The sequence below is a fragment of the Lissotriton vulgaris genome, chromosome 7 (genome assembly GCF_964263255.1).
Source record: "Lissotriton vulgaris chromosome 7, aLisVul1.2, whole genome shotgun sequence".
Lineage (NCBI taxonomy): Eukaryota > Metazoa > Chordata > Amphibia > Caudata > Salamandridae > Lissotriton > Lissotriton vulgaris.
The window spans coordinates 306,136,739-306,152,822 of record NC_141695.1 but is presented as its reverse complement, the minus strand read 5'-3'; the positions used below and the strand labels follow the sequence as shown (position 1 = coordinate 306,152,822).

General features: G+C 45.0%; 1 long non-coding RNA gene across 1 annotated transcript; it reads left to right on the top strand.

Annotated features, from left to right (window-relative positions):
- Window positions 1-1,342: 1,342 nt before the first annotated feature.
- On the top strand, window positions 1,343-2,170 carry LOC147701431 (uncharacterized). The gene is made up of 4 exons (XR_015297180.1): window positions 1,343-1,469; window positions 1,594-1,624; window positions 1,721-1,788; window positions 2,078-2,170. It is a non-coding gene; the product is annotated as an uncharacterized LOC147701431 (long non-coding RNA).
- The last annotated feature ends 13,914 nt before the right edge of the window (window positions 2,171-16,084 follow it).

Sequence of the window (16,084 nt, the reverse complement as noted above, 5' to 3'; positions counted from 1 at the left end):
ATGCTGACAGGGTAGGATTTTGTTCAGGGATACTCATATTAACTTTGATCTGGTTATGCATTGTCATTTTCAAAAGTATTAACTGTGCATGCAAATAAAAACTGAATTGGCAATTTCCAGTTGGGTGCACCACCTGAAAGTTCTGTGCATGGTTTTGATCGGTTTGGTGAAAGCTATCTTGTAAGTCTACTACACTGGCACTGAATTATTTGTGAATTAGACCTAGAGAAGCTATGGCTCCCAAACTGTGCACTTACAGTATCCTAGTATTTTAATTCAGCCTTTCAAATAAGTCACTGCAGGTGTGCCAACCTCCCTACAGGCCTTCAGTCATGGGAGCTTGCAGCTTTTACCCTTTTGTTAGCTGCTGTTCAAGCTTTCAACTAGTTATTAATCAGTCTCCTCAGTTTTTTATGTCACTCAATCTTAAGAGAAACATGCGGGACCTTCTTTTTCTACTGAAACAGAATGAAAAGTGAGTGGATGTATTTATTTCACTGCTTTTCAGTTTCTTCTGGTGACGCCATCAATCATGTTGCATGTAATCTGAATGCAAGATGTCCCACATTTAGGCTAATGGCTCCAAATATCTATGGCCATCTTAATCACTTACTTCAAGGGCAGAGATATGATCCTGGTGAGGCAATATGAAAAACTAAATTGCAGAACAATTCAGCTGTTTACGTTTACTTCTACGATCTAACTCATCCCGGTATCTGCGTACAGGTAATGTGTTGCAGGAGGGACCCTTTAGGGATTTATGTTGACCTGGGAAGGCCTTTTAATATAAGTGGGCATTAAGTGCGAGTATATTGACCTGTAGTGATTACTGAAAATCTGTGTGCTTCCTTGTATTATATACTAGACTACAGGTTCACCATAGTTATGCCTTGAGACTCAGTTGACACTCTAATATTCGCATAAATCATGATCCCAAATGCAGATCTAACATTCATGTGTGGCTCTGTGTGTGTCTGTGTGTGTGTGGGTGTGTGTGTGTGTGGCTCTCTGTGTGTGTGTGTGTGGGGGGGGGCTCTATGTGTGTGTGTTGGGCTGTGTGTGTGTGTGGGGTGGGGGCTCTGTGTCTGCTAATACACTTGACTACTCTCTAATGCTCACCTATTGCCTTTGTAAATGACAATACCATTTATTTATGTTTAAAAAAAATGAAAAATGAAAAAAATGCAATTTGCAATGCCAATAGCTCTAACTTTAACAAAGACGAGACCATTGCATTGTAAATGCTGGTTATCATTCAGCCATTATTACATACGCCACCTTTTCTGTAACCAATGGATACTTAGCCTCTTACTCTCGCGTTCTCCATTTTTCGAGTCCGGAAGCATTCGACGCGGTCTAGTTTCTCCTTTCCTTTTAAACGTGCATTACCTCATCTCCGGTTCGTCTGGTTATCCCAGCTCCGGACAGTGTGGAGGAACGCCGAGACACGGGGTCACTCTTATCCGGATGTAAGTAACCCTTAGTATGATTGGAATGGATTCCGGTTTTTGGAATTGCAATTCACTTATATTTTGCCCTTTGTAGCTCAATCGGCATTGGATTCAATTAATGATATTACTTTTTGTCGAATAGGGGCTTTGACTACAACACTAGCAACGCGACTGTGAGTGTCTTATTTATTTTTCGATTCCACTATGTTTGTTTGTAGAATAGGTACCATGGACCTTCATTTTGATAGTGCTTTCCATTTGTTGTACAGATATCCAATAAGACGTATCCGTTTCAGACCCTACATCGGCTTCAACGTGTTCACTGATTATCATTCAGGTGGGTTTATGAACGGTGAGAGCTAGTGTATCCGAGTTATTTTTCCTTAAGCTGGCTGCATAATTTTCGACCTGTGTCTGTTTTTTTCATTTGTTTCTCACACAGTGGACTAATGCTACGGTTGACTCCTGATTGATACATTAAGCTTTCTTATCGGTTCTGGTCTTTGGACTTGAAATTATTAGTACTTTTGAATATGTAGTACCAATCATTTTAAATTTTGGTATGCTCCTCCAGGTTTGAATTGTGGACGGATTTCCTAATGGCCTTCCCTTCCTCCTTTTCTTAGCTGAGAACCTCGCATCTTCATTATATTTACGATTGCTTCTTCACCTACCGAGAACCCGACCGGGTTAGAATTATCACCGGTCTAGGGGAAAGTCCATGGAGCGATATTAATCAACCGTATTTTTACTCCTTTATTTAGGTATCACATCACTTGATCTTTATTTTTCTTTTACTTCTTTTTATAGATTATTCATGCCATCTATTACGACTTAGGTATGTGTCTAGCATGCCATTTGTCAATAATCACGATCAGTCACGTTTATCTCCTTTATGGTAGCACGTATGTTTGTGGGTGTATTAGCACTTTGATGTCTTTTGCACTCCATGTACACGTATGGGTCTATTCAGATGTTTTAGATTTAAACAAAACTCATGTAAAATCTTGTTTAGCTTTAAATACACGATACAACGAGTAACGGCAGTAACCTTTAGAAATATTCCGCTCATTTAATCACAGGTCAAAAAGAAACGACGCACAACTACAGCATACAAACAGATTCTTCGTAACTATTACGACAGCAGATGTTGGCCTAATACAACCTGAAGAGGCAGCCCCTGAGGAAGGCACTCAAGGTGCCGAAATGCATTGGGCATATGATTAGGATGTACCAAGAATTGTAAATGTGCTTGTGATTCATTTATAGCAAATGTGATTACCAGTGAGAATATAAGAAATGTACTGAATAACAAATGTTTTTTGGAAATATCATGTGATATATAACATGAATTTAATCGCAAAAACAAAATGTTAAATAAATCAAAAGAAAGCATTTGATTAAGTGGAGTTTATATTGACAAACATTGAAGGTGTGGTTAACACTATATGAACAGTGCGGGACTGGACTAACACCCCAGTTGGTCTCAAACTTAAACAATTTCCAGGAGTGACGCCCCTTATCAGTCTCAGCACCAATAGTATACAAGGATTAATTTAAGGACAACCAGGAGTGCTCTCTGCAAACCCCGTTTTTTCATTATTCGCTAAAGTTGCCATTCATTTAAGCACTGCTTGTCCCACCTTTCCTCTCTGTCGACCCAGTTCTCCAAATGTAGGCTTAGCAGTTTTCCATTGCATAAAACTTTCCTTCACGTTTCCGCTGATGCTGGATTGGTCTGACAGCTGCTCTTGCGGGGGTGTATAATGTACATGTGTGGTTTACTGAGTGAGCTTCTTTTGTTCTAATTCCAGCCCTGAAGAGTCAGAGTCGACTGTTCTCTAACGAAACACATGTCGGCTGGTCTCTGTGCAAACAAACATTAAAAGCAACAAGAAAAGACGTGGCGATATCTTGCTGGAGGTTGGTGGGCCACACACCAAAGCCTAAATAAGGGCCTTAAGGGGTTTATTTAGGGTCGGTGGACAGGGTGTTCACCACTTAGGAGGTGGAGTGCACTATTTACCAAACTGGTAGTCCGCCCACTCTATTTAGAGTTGTGCAGACGTTCATGGTTCTGTCAGCAGTGTCCTACTGGCTATGACGGTGGAAACCTTACGCTGACTGACTTGGGCCATCAGTGCATACATCAGACTGTTGCCCATATTGAGAGCAGATAGTAACGCCCGTAACTAATTTACTGGCACTGCCACTTCGATCGTGCGGAGAGGGGGACAGCGAGTCCCAGGAATCCAAGCGGACCTGAAGTGTCACTGGCACACCCCTGGTGGCGCCGACAACGTCCTGAGCGGGCTCCCGCAGCGCGTGACGCCCGTAACTAAATTACTGCCACTGCGATCGTGTGGAGAGGGGGACTGCGAGTACCAGGAATCTAAGCGGACCTGCCGAGTCACTTGCACGCGCCTGGAGATGCCTACAAAGTCCTGAACGGGCTCCTGTAGTGCGGGCCGCCCGTAACTAATTTACTGCCACTGCGATCGTGCGGAGAGGGGGACCGCGAGTACCAGGAATCCAAGTGGACCTGGCGCGTCACTGGCACGCGACTGGAGGCGCCTACATAGTCCTGAACGGGCTCCCACAGCGCGAGACGCCCGTAACTAATTTACTGCCACTGCTATTGTGCGGAAAGGGGGACCGCAAGTACCAGGAATCCAAGCGGACCTGCCCCGTCACTGGCACGTGCCTGTAGGCGCCTACAAAGTCCTGAGAGGGCCCCAGCAGGTCGGGACGCCTGTAACTAATTTACTGCCACTGTGATCTTAGGGAGAGGCGGACCGCGAGTACCAGGAATCCAAGCAGACCTGCAGCTTCACTGGCACGTACCTGGAGGCACCTACAAAGAACAAATGTGCTACTTCTTCTTTTTGTAAGCAGCATCATTGTTTTAGTTAATGGTTGTTAAATTGATAAAGTTTTACAACTTGTTGAAATGTTTGTATGAAAAGTTTAATACAAACTGTTTCGCCAATCTAAGTTTTCTGAGCACTTTCTGCTTTTATGTTCAAAAACAGATTCTTGAAATAAGCGCAAATTTTGTTTGTGTCAATTGAGTTTGTGTCTATTTAGAGTACAGTATATACTTTAATTGAGCAGTGCACCTGGCATACTAGTGGTTTTCCCCTAGCGTATTTTTCTGATTTCGTGTTGGCAACCCTCCAACAAGGTTAGCACGCAACCTTTTGAGTACACCAGAAATAATAGGCTCTCAACTTACTACAACAGGGTGTGCACTACCCTTCCCAACATTTTCTTAGATGGATCAGTAGCCCAGATTCCCCAAAATAGATGTATCCAAAAGTCCTTTGATCATATATCTGTTAGCGACCAGGAACTTGATTCACAACCACCACCTAAACGCCCCAGGAATCCTGAGGCCCGGGTGGGGACTGGAATTTCACTGTCTACAAAAAATATGAATAAGCTGGCTTAGACTAAGAAAAGGAAGAACCCAGCCAAACAGGGTAAGATGGGTGAAACCAGGAGGATTGTAGCTTCTGGGACTGACATTATAAATGCGCTACTGAAATTGCCACAATTACGAGCAAAATAGATTAATTGCATAATTATGTAATTGAGGCTATGACACAATTATCAGAAAGAGTGGGAGTTATTGAGGGGCGCTTGAGTAATGGTGATAAGGATACCTATGATGCTAAATATGTACAATATAACACTAGGCCTTATGTTGCAACAGCTTCAAAACCATACGAGGGTAATCCCACTAATAATTCTGATTCTCAAGAATCCTCTGCCCCTGTTTCTGTGACTGGTAGAGCACCTCCAGATAGATCTAGAGTTACACCACCTACTATTATGCTACAGGCAAAGGATCAGGGTAACAGACACCCAGGAGACAAGAGACAGGAAGTGCCCATGGCTAGGGCTGGAGAATCATCAGCCACTGTAGCTAATACCTATCTTGAACTACCACCTGCCGCAAATCCATACACAGTAATTCTAGCTAACGTCCCTGGTTCGCCCATAGCAGCATCTGAAACCTGGGAGGCTCTGTATAACAAATCTCTTTTTGGATTGGCGGTAAAACTGGCCTATCAGATGCACTTTTTGCTAATTTTAAAATGGTTAGACGGGACTCCTGGGTGGAAAGAGACCACAAAATCCTGCAGGAAAATTGTGTCGTATTGGCTTTTAGCGATCCACGTTTAGTGCGTGCTGTTCTTTCTAGAACAGGGAACGCACATATTGTATATAGGGGAATAAATGTTGTACCGTTAGGATTTTTTACCAGCTGCCAAATGTCAAACAGCACAAAACCCAGCACAAAACTCATTCTGGGGGTCCGTATTCTAATGCTATGAACAATTATAATGTCCTGGTTTGTAACCAGTTTGATATCCTATCTACACTTGAGGATATAGATTGAATGTAGTAGGTAAAGAAGGCACTCAGGAGGAGAAAGGGGCAGGGTGCTCCCTACTTATTCAATAGCTAACTCCTTGGAATGTGATATAAATAACAGTGTTGATGGCATTTCCCATAGGAGCCCCATAATTATAACAGCAGAATAAAGGGATACCTTAAGTACCACTATAAACAAGGAATCTGAGAGGGCTATAATTAAAGCTGGATTACACAAAACAACTGCGTGCCAAATACTATTTTCAAATGTTGCTGGGCTGTCCCTGAAATTATCAGATCCCCTGTGGCTAACCTTCATTGAAAGATATTCTATAATGTGTTTACAAGAAACATGGGTGGTGGAGGAAATGCATATGGTAGGATATCGAACCTTCCATACACCAGCAGCCACTACGAGCCACAGGCGCAACACGGGTGGGCTATCTATCTATGTTTCATTGACAGTGGGTGTGAATAAGCTAAATCTTAAAGTTGAAAAAGCTTATTACCAGATATTAGTATTGTATGTGGAGAAACGGCTTTGTGTTGTAATACTACATTTTTATAATAATATTCCTAAAGGTCAGACAATTGGCACACTAATGAACCTGCAAAGGGATTTGAATAAACTGCAGGATGAACTGTCCATTGACATTGACATGTGTGTAATATGGGGAGGGGATTTTAATCCTCTCCTGTGCCAGCAAAGTGGAAGGGGTATCTGCGGATAAGACCAATGGAAAGATGATGATCAGTCTCACTTTTCTCATATGCATGCTGATGATCTGTGGCCGGCGGAGTGGGTGGGCGTTGTGACGAGTTGCTTCAGTCCAAGGTTGGCAAGATTATCGATCAGGGTTGTGGAGTTGTTGTCCTTGTTGTTCTCAAGGTGAAAGTTCAGGTCTCCGAGGAGGATGTAGTCGGTGGAGGTCAGGGCGTGTGCGCTGATCAAGTCGGCGATGGTGTCGCAGAACAGGGGGCAGGGTCCGGGGGGGTCAGTAGACAAGGGTGCCCCTGAGGGTAGAATTAGGGTCTGTATGGATCTGGAAATGCATGTGTTCGGCGGTGCTGAGCGCGTCGTCTATGTTAGTCGGGACCCTGATGCTGTTCTTTTGGATGATGGCGATTCCTCCTCCGACTCCGTGGGTGCGGTCTCTGCGGGTGATCTTGTAGCCGTCTGGGATGGCTATGGCGATGTTGGGTCGTTAAACCAGTTCTCTGTCAGGAAGGCAACGTCCGGGTATGTTGTTTCGAGCAGGACCCAGAGCTCGACGACATGCTTGCGTGCGGAGCGGGTGTTCAGTAGTATGCATGGGAGGGGGTTGGGGTCTTTCTTGGCGGGTGGTTCGTTGGCTCTGAGGCTGGTGTAGCTGCAGTTCCAGCAGGTGAAGGGGCAGTGTGTGCGTTTCGGGGTGGCCTTGAAGCAGGTGTGGCTCCGTCCGTAGTTGAGAGTGTACAGAGTGCTGGCGTCATAGTGGCGGTGGTCGTTGTGGCGGGTGCGGGGTCATATATGGGGAGGTGGGAGGGAGGAGCAGCTGGGAGGCGGGAGGTGAGGGCAGCAAATGGGCAGTGGGCAGTCAGGGTGGCGGGTCCACAGGGGACGCAGCGGCGAGGGCGGTGAGGGACAACGAAGGTAACGGGAGGATAAAGGGTCACAAAAATCGAGGGTAAAACGAGTGGCATAGAAGGCAAAAGGGCACAAAAAAAGAGTGGAACAGAAGGCAAAAGGGGCACAGAAAAGAGGGAAAAACGAGTGACACAGGGCAGAAAGGCACAAAACACGAGTGGAACGGAGGGCAGAAGGGCACAAAAAACGAGGGAAAAACGAGTGGAACAGAGGGCAGAAAGGCACAAAAAACGAGGGAAAAATGAGTGGAACAGAGGGCAGAAAGGCACAAAAAACGAGGGAAAAACGAGTGGAACAGAGGGCAGAAAGGCACAAAGAACTAGGGAAAAACGAGTTGAACAGAGGGCACAAGGGCACAAAAAACGAGGGAACAGAGGGCCGAAAGGCACAAAAAATGAGGGAAAAACGATTGGAACAGGGCAGAAAGGCACAAAAAACTAGGGAAAAACAAGTGGAACAGAGGGCAGAAAGGCACAAGAAATGAGGGAAAAACGAGTGGCAAAGAGGGCAGAATGGGCACAAAAACGGGGGGAAACGAGTGGCACAGAGGCACAAAAAACGAGGGAAAAATAAGTTGAACAGAGGGCAGAGAGGCACAAAAACGAGGAAAAAATGAGTGGAACAGAGGGCAGAACGGGTAGAGAGGCACGGGGACAGCTATGGGTACAGAAGGAAAGACGGGGCAGAGATTGCACAGGGACAGCGTGGGAAACAGAGGGAAGACAAAGGGGCACAGACCACATACAGGCAGCGGGGGAAGACCGACAACAACAGTCACAGACACAACAATGAAAATAAAGGCAATACAATAAAAGCAATAAAGCGGAGGATGAACAAACCTACCTACGGCCTACCACTGGCCACAAGGGATGAGGCGCAGGTGGCAACCTGTGGGTGCTGGAGGGCCTTGAACTTCCTCAGCAGCGGCAGCTTGGGCAGGAAGGCACAGGCGGTGATGTGCGGAGGGGGGAGCGACCTACCTGGTGGGGTCAAGGGTCGCTCTCCTCACTGCGCAGCGGCCGGCCTATATGGGGTGGTGGGAGGGAGGAGCAGCTGGGAGGCGGGAGGCGGGGGCAGCGAATGGGCAGTGGGCAGGCAGGGGGGAGGGCTGCAGGGGGCACAGCGGCGGGGGAAACAAGTGGAACAGAGGGCAGAAAGGCACAAAAAACTAGGGAAAAATGAGTGGAACAGAGGGCAGAAAGGCACAAAAACGAGGGTAAAACGAGTGGAACAGAGGGCAGAAAGGCACAAAAAAAGAGGGAAAAACGAGTGGCACGGAGGGCAGAAAGGCACAAACAACGAGGGAAAACTGAGTGGAACAGAGGGCAGAGAGGCACAAAAAACGAGGGAAAACCAAGTGGAACAGAGGGCAGAACGGGCAGAGAGGCATGGGGCAGCGAGGGGAATAGAAGGAAAGACCGGGCAGAGAGAGCACAGGGACAGCGAGGGAAACAGAGGGGAGACAAATGGGCACGGACCACGTACAGGCAGCAGGGGAAGACAGACAACAGCAGTCAAAGACTCAACAATGAAAATACAGGCAATAGAATAAAATCAATAAAGCGGAGGATGAACAAACCTACATACGGCCTACCACTGGCCACCAGGGATGAGGCACATTGTGGTCCCTCCCGGTAACACATGATTTCATGGAATCATAATGGACGAAAGAGATGCAGAGATTGCCAACAGTATGGTCCTAAAGAGTGACAGAGCCAGATATTAACTGTTCAGTTTGACACAAGAAATCGTTTGACACAAGAAATCTAGGTTGGGTGTATCAGGATAATCAAACCAGATGTTGAGGCAGCAAATGAGTCAAGAAAGGCTTCCATGAAGGCTGAGATGTGAGGGGTAGTGAAAATATAGCAGTGTGCACCCAACTAATATGGATTCACAATCTGGCAGACAATTTAGGTAAACTGATAGTGGGTTAAATACTCTTGAAAACAACAGCTATTTCTCCATCAGTTCTCCTGATTCTCCTGGCCACGTCAAAAGTATGGCAAAATCTTCTTTTTAGCAAGTTTCCATTATGAAAAGTAGGCCCAGTTGGCCATGTTTCCATTATGAAAAGGAGGTCCTGTTGAGATAAGGTCAAAGATATTCTGTTGCTTCTGGCCCATAATTTATAAAGATGCAGGCCAAGAAATGCTTGGGTGGATGGGCTGCTAGATATAGATTAAATATTGGGAAATAATATGGTAGTGGGCTAAAGGCCAGTATGCAAGAAGCCCAGGAGAGACTTAACAGAATTCGGGAGATTGGGGAGCAGCTGGGGAAGAGGTGGTTGGGTTTTGCTGGTAGTGCCATGCTGAAGGAAGGAATAAGTCAACAGGGGTATTGACTAATATATTGAAAGTAGGGAGATGAGGGGAAGGAGGATATGATGGTAGGGTGGTGGTATACATGGTCAGTGGAAATCAAGGATTGCTACACATGGGTGTCATGAGATTTAAGGGCCAGATGTATGACAGTTTTTTGTGGTCACAAACAGTTGCAGTTTACCACCTATTTCAAAAGGGTGGTAAGCCACTCACAAACGGGAAGGGGTTTTCAGGGGACCCTTTCCCCTTTGTGACTGGCACTAAAAATATTTTTTAAGAGCAGGCAGTGGGCCCACACCACTGCTTACTCTTAAAAAATTAAACAGAAGCATTCATTCATTAAATGCATCCGGTTTTCCTTTGAGGAAAACAGACTTCATTAATAAGCATTTAAAAAGCAGTCACAGACATGGTGGTCTGCTGACCCCAGCAAGCCACCATCCCTGGGAATACTAGCCATTCCCATTGGGATCGCAAATTGCACCTGCCTCATGAATATTAATGAGACAGGCAATTTGTGACCAATTAGAAATCGCAAACAGTGTCTTAGACACTGTTATAAATTCATTTTTGCGAATCGCAAAACGATCCGATTTGTGAGTCGCTAATTGGAATGAGCGTTTGGCCCTTCGTCTTTTGTGCCAGATGTCTGTCAAAAGAGGGTGTTAAATAGGGGGATTACCAGAGAGGGGCTTATGGTAGTGAAAGTTTTAGGCATGAAGTTTGGGGTTTGAAGGAGTGATAGTTGTTAGAGATGAAGGGATTCAGGTAGGAGAAAACAGAGGCACAGGAGGAAAATAATTCAGTGGATTGAAGGATGGGACATGGCAGGAGGATGATGTGTTGATGTGGAAGGCTTTGAGAGGATCGGTATGCGAGGGGGTAATGCACACGGCCAGGGATGTGGTGCGTGAGGAGGAAAAGCAAGAGATGTGCTAGATTTGGGTTGGTGGAGGTTTAATAAAAAGGAGGGAGAAAAAATAAGAGGGGGAGAAGGCATGATAGGGTATATGGATGATGTTATGGGAGTGATATTAGATTAAATTGTGTAACAAAGAGTGAATTGAAGTGGAAGAGAGGAGGAGGAAGATGGGGTGTGGTGCAGTTGAGAGAACACAGAGAGGGAAGTTCAAGATACAAATACAGGAGTGCAATGTAGTCTACTTACGGGGAGTTTAACCGAGGCTATGAAGTTCACCATTAGAGATGGCAAAGTACCCAGAGGAAGATGCAGTTTCCAAGAAAACCTAAATATCTGTGGCTTTGTGGCCAACCCAAGACTTATTGACCAGTGTAGTCATAAAAGGAGCAGCAACAAGAGTGAAGGGGAGCAAAACAATGGAAGTCACAGCTCATGAGGCAAAGTACCAGAGTTATCTGAGGCTGTGATGCTCACCAAGGAGTAAAAGAGGTGCAACCGATTAAAGATATAGCTTCCTAAAAACAGAAAAATAATCAAAGTCTATGTAGTTCATGAAGGAGTGACAGAAATCCGACCAGAGGAAAATGCAGAGAACTTCAACAATTTTTCTTTAAAAATCTCAAGACTCACAATTTATTTTTTTATTGAACCACTGAAATCTCCAACATGAGCGACTGAATCATAATTAGTCTTGTCCACCAGCTCTCCATCCATCAACAACAAAAATGCCAAACTTTAACAAGGCAGCCCCTTAATTAATAACCTCTCACTAACAGCCCCTTAACCACCACTACTTTGCTAAATAGCATGTCTTTCGCTCCACTTAGAGGTGTCTCTTCTTACTGTCAATTTCATCTATGGGAGAATCTGTTGTTAATAACTGTGAACCCTGCGTAGAATGTCTGATTTTACATATGAGTCTCAGAGCCATCTGTTTAATGTCTATCTAACACTTATCTCGCTTGGGTTATTGCCTCTTGAGCTTTTATTCATTGTCTACCTCATCTGTGACTGATCTTCCTGTAGTTATCCTGAGCTGTTATGCAGCTGATTTCCCCCCTATACCTGGTCCCAATCTTCGCACAACTACATTTCCACGCTCACCTGTTCTTACGGCCGGCCGTACCACAGATCACATTGACATTCTCAAACTGAACACTGCAGACCCTCTTTTTTTCAAATGCCTTTGGGACAATATTTTCCACTGCATTCATTATGTCCAGGTGATTGTAGTCCTTCTCGGGCTAAAGAGAAAAAAGAAAATGAAGAAGTATGACTATACCACATGTCCCTGAGAGTTGAGGTACACCAGCATTGTTGTGGGTTTTTGGTGTGCCTGGGTGTACATCTATTGCTTTGTTCATTTCAGTGTTTCTCTAAAATATGTGTGGTTGACTGTGTGTGCCTATGCTTGTGTTGTCTTCGCCAGTGGTTGTAATATATTTTTGTGTATGGCTATCCGTGTTATGGGTGTAACAATACAGTATATATTTTTGTGTGTACCTGTATAAATGAATGGTCCTGTATTTCTGTTGGTGTCCCTATGCAAGGTATCCTTTTATGATGAAAACTATAAAGATCTATATTCTAAAATGGTCCATCATCCAATAAATTGGTGTTTAGTTCACAGGCATGAGATATCATAAAATTGGAGTCTCTTTGGTTTCCTTTTGTCAGTCATTGTATGTACTGAAAGTATCTCACTGCTAACCGGTTACAAGGTGGTCTTGCAAATGCCTGCCTTCGAACTGTCAGTCTGGAAACTGCTAACACTCCTACACCTATTTCCAACTGTTTGCTAAAAATCCCACAGCCTCAACTATACGCCCAATACTGGCAGCCCTACAAAAGTCCTTAGTGTAGCTGTAACCCTCAAACCAACATGCCTCAACATTTAGCCCACCAGCTGCAGCCTCTCTAACTACCACCCTGTAACTAACCACTGCCGCAGCGGCCACATACCTTCTAGAAATAAAACTAATATTCCCAGTGAGTACACATCAAAATGGTATTGTCAGACCGACTAGACATTAATCTGAATGCTATTCTACAAATGCTAACCAAACAGCTATAATCCATACAATTGTTGGACCATGACTACGATCCAGACACAGTCTTCAACTGAACAGTCTACGAAGTAGCAATATTTATCTGTCAGCTAGCAGCTGTAATCCTCAAGCTGGAGGCCTTCATGGATCTGGTAGGCTCCATCCAACTAATAATCTTCACAAATTACTCAAACATCTGCAGTCTCCTTAATCCCCTAAATCCAAAAAGCCAACTCTCCCACAAATTCCATATGCTGGCTGGGGCCGGACTGGGAACCCAAAGCAGCGCTGGCAATTTTGTCTGACCAGCCCTCCTGGTGGGCTGAGGCGGGGGAGGAGAAGTGTGCACTGCTGCTTTTGTTATTGCAGCAATGCTGTAAAACTGCCCCCCCCAGTAACAAAACCATCACCCACAGCTGCAAAACCAGCCCTCATCCTTTCAGCCTCCCAGGGAAACGCCTGATGATCCTTACCACCAGTCCGGCCCTGATGCTGGCTAAACTTTGTTTCTCCAGCATTTACTGTTACGAGTTTCCAACAGCTAATACTGGGCCAGCAGGCCCCAAACTGCCAGCAGTCACATGCTTCAACACAACAAACAGTGCTCTAACTACCCGTCTCATAGCTTCAAACCTCTGACAGGTTCTATAACTTGATCAACTTGTAAGCATTCACCGTCCATACACAAACACATAAAAATTACACATTGGAGTTTCTCTGGTCAACTGTAAATGCATAACAGCAACCTAAATATTCATTCTAGACGAGCTGTTCCCTTTCAAATTTGACATTAAATTCTGCAGTGAATCATGCAAAAGAGGAGATAGGAAAGTCCTTATCCTCAATTAAATATATGCCTACCCTAAAGTGTCTCGCAACGTTATCCACTGTTTTGAAAACAATGAATGGAACTGAGGAAAACAAGTTACTTACCTGTAACTTTGGTTCTCCAGTCTTGGAAACTTTCATAGATTCCCATGCTTGTATCATTCCCTATCGTCGGAATGGGAGTCCCCGGTATACAAAAAATAGCAACAAAAACCATTACCAAAATAGAAACTAGACCTAGGTCCATTCTAGTTTTGTAACATATCAACCTCCTTTTTGTAAAAGAGATCAAATAAAGTGAATAACCAATCCTATCAGCCTCACCCCTTAGAACCCTCCGGAGAGAAGCTCAGAGCCTCAGATTTTCGTAGCCGTTGTGTAACCATACTACTGAACTTGCTAAAGGCTGAGGTTTCCCAGGGGAGAGGGGTGGGTCGCATGGGAATCTATAGAAACAAAGTTACAGGTAAGTAACTTGTTTTCTTACTCCAGTATTGTAACTTTCATAGATTCCCATGCTTGTATCAGAGGAGCTAGCAGTTATGAGCACATTTTCAGAACCATGATCATTATAAAACCAAGAACAAAGCAATAGTCAATACACCATAATGACAACTTCAGTGGTCAATAAACATTCTTAGAAATATTAGTAATTATAAACATATGAGGTTCAAAAATGTAAAAGCTCAAAAAAAGTACAATTGAACGAGGGATGAAAGGGAAAGCTCACTACTACTGAAAGCGGTTCCTCAGGACTGCCTAGCCGACTGCTCTGTCACTCTGCGCTGAAGAATCCAGGCTGTAATGTCTTGTAAATATATGAGTACTGCTCCAGGTTGCTGCTCTGCAGATCTCCCGGATAGGAATTCTGGCAAAGAGGGCTGTCTAAGAAGAAATCGCCCTCGCGGAGTGAGCACGGACCCGACTTCCCAGGGGCTTACCCGCTGCTCTGTGACAATACTGGATAGCGCTGGAAATCCAACAAGCAATCCCCTGCTTGAAAAGGGGAAACCCCTTTGGAGGGGCACTAAAAGATACAAACAGTTGAGGAGACTTCCTGAAGTCTTTAGTACGTTGAAGATAGAATTTTAGGCACCTCTGAATGTCCAGTGAGTGGAGAGCATTTCCTGCGGGAGTCGTAGGATGAGGGAAGAAAGTTTTGAGTATGACCGGCTCAATCAAATGAAAGTCTGAATGCACTTTCGGTATGTACTTTGGGTTGGTACGGAGTATCACTGTACCCTTTTTTACGTGGAGAAAAGGTTCCTGAATGGTAAGAGCTTGCAATTCACCCACTCTCCTAGCCGAAGTCAAGGCTAGCAGAAGAGCCACCTTCCAGGAGAGGAATTTCAATTCCGCCCGGTGAATAAGTTCGAAGGGATGCTTCATGAGCTGGGTGAGAACCAAGTTAAGGTGTCAAAGAGGAGGCGTAGGCTTGACTGAAGGGAAGTCTCTGAAAAGTCCCTTGAGAAACTGTTTAATTATCCTTGCCGAACAGAGGGAAGGACCAGAAGATGTGCGTCTGTTGTGAGAGCCGGCAGCAAGATGAACTTTGATGGATGAGTGAGCCAGCCCCGATTTTGCTAACGGAAGAATGGAAGGAAGAACTTCATGCGGTTCAGAAGAAAGAGGTTGGATACCCTCTTGTTGGCAACAAATGCAGAAACGCTTCCACTTCAACATGTTTGTCTTGTTGGTACTTGGGGCTCGTGCCTGAGAAAGTACATCTCTACATTCTGTTGAAAGGGTAAAACCAAGAAATTCTCGGTGCTCAGGAGCCATGCCGACAACTGCAGGGTTTGAAGATCCGGGTGCCAGACTTGGCCCTAGGACATTGTCAGCAGCGAAGGAATCGGCTGCAACGGAAGCGGAAGGTCTAGGAAGAGGAGCTGCAGCTCTGTGAACCAAAACTGTTGTGGCAATGCAGGAGCTATCAAAATCATCTTGCAAGGTTCCGCTTTGAGCTTCCCGAGAAGCCTGGGGATCAGCGGAATGGGGGGAGAAGTATTAACAAATGCACCTGACCAGGCCATCGTAAGCGTATTCCACAATGATCCTGGATGGTGAAGCCTGCTTGCGTAAAATCAGCATTTCTTGTTCTCCAGCGTGGCAAAGAGGTCTATGGAAGGCCTGCCCCATAGGTAAAAACCTTTTCCAAAGTGGACTGGTCAAGTTCCCATTCGTGGCTGACCAATTTCAGTCTGCTCAGCATGTCCGCTGTCTTGTTGAGAACGCCTGGAAGGTACTCCACTTTGAGCGATGTTCCCTGTGGGATAGCCCACTCCCAAACTGTCTGGGCTTCTTGTGACAAAAAACGAGATCTGGTGCCGCCTTCCTTGTTTATATAATGCATGGCCATCATATTGTCTGTACATACTAAAACTGCAGACTGCTGTATTCACGAAAGAAAAGCCTGCAAGGCCAGGCGAATCGCTCTGAGCTCCAGCAGATTGATATGTAGAAGACGATGTTGGGGCAGCCAACGGCCGCTTACATGAAGT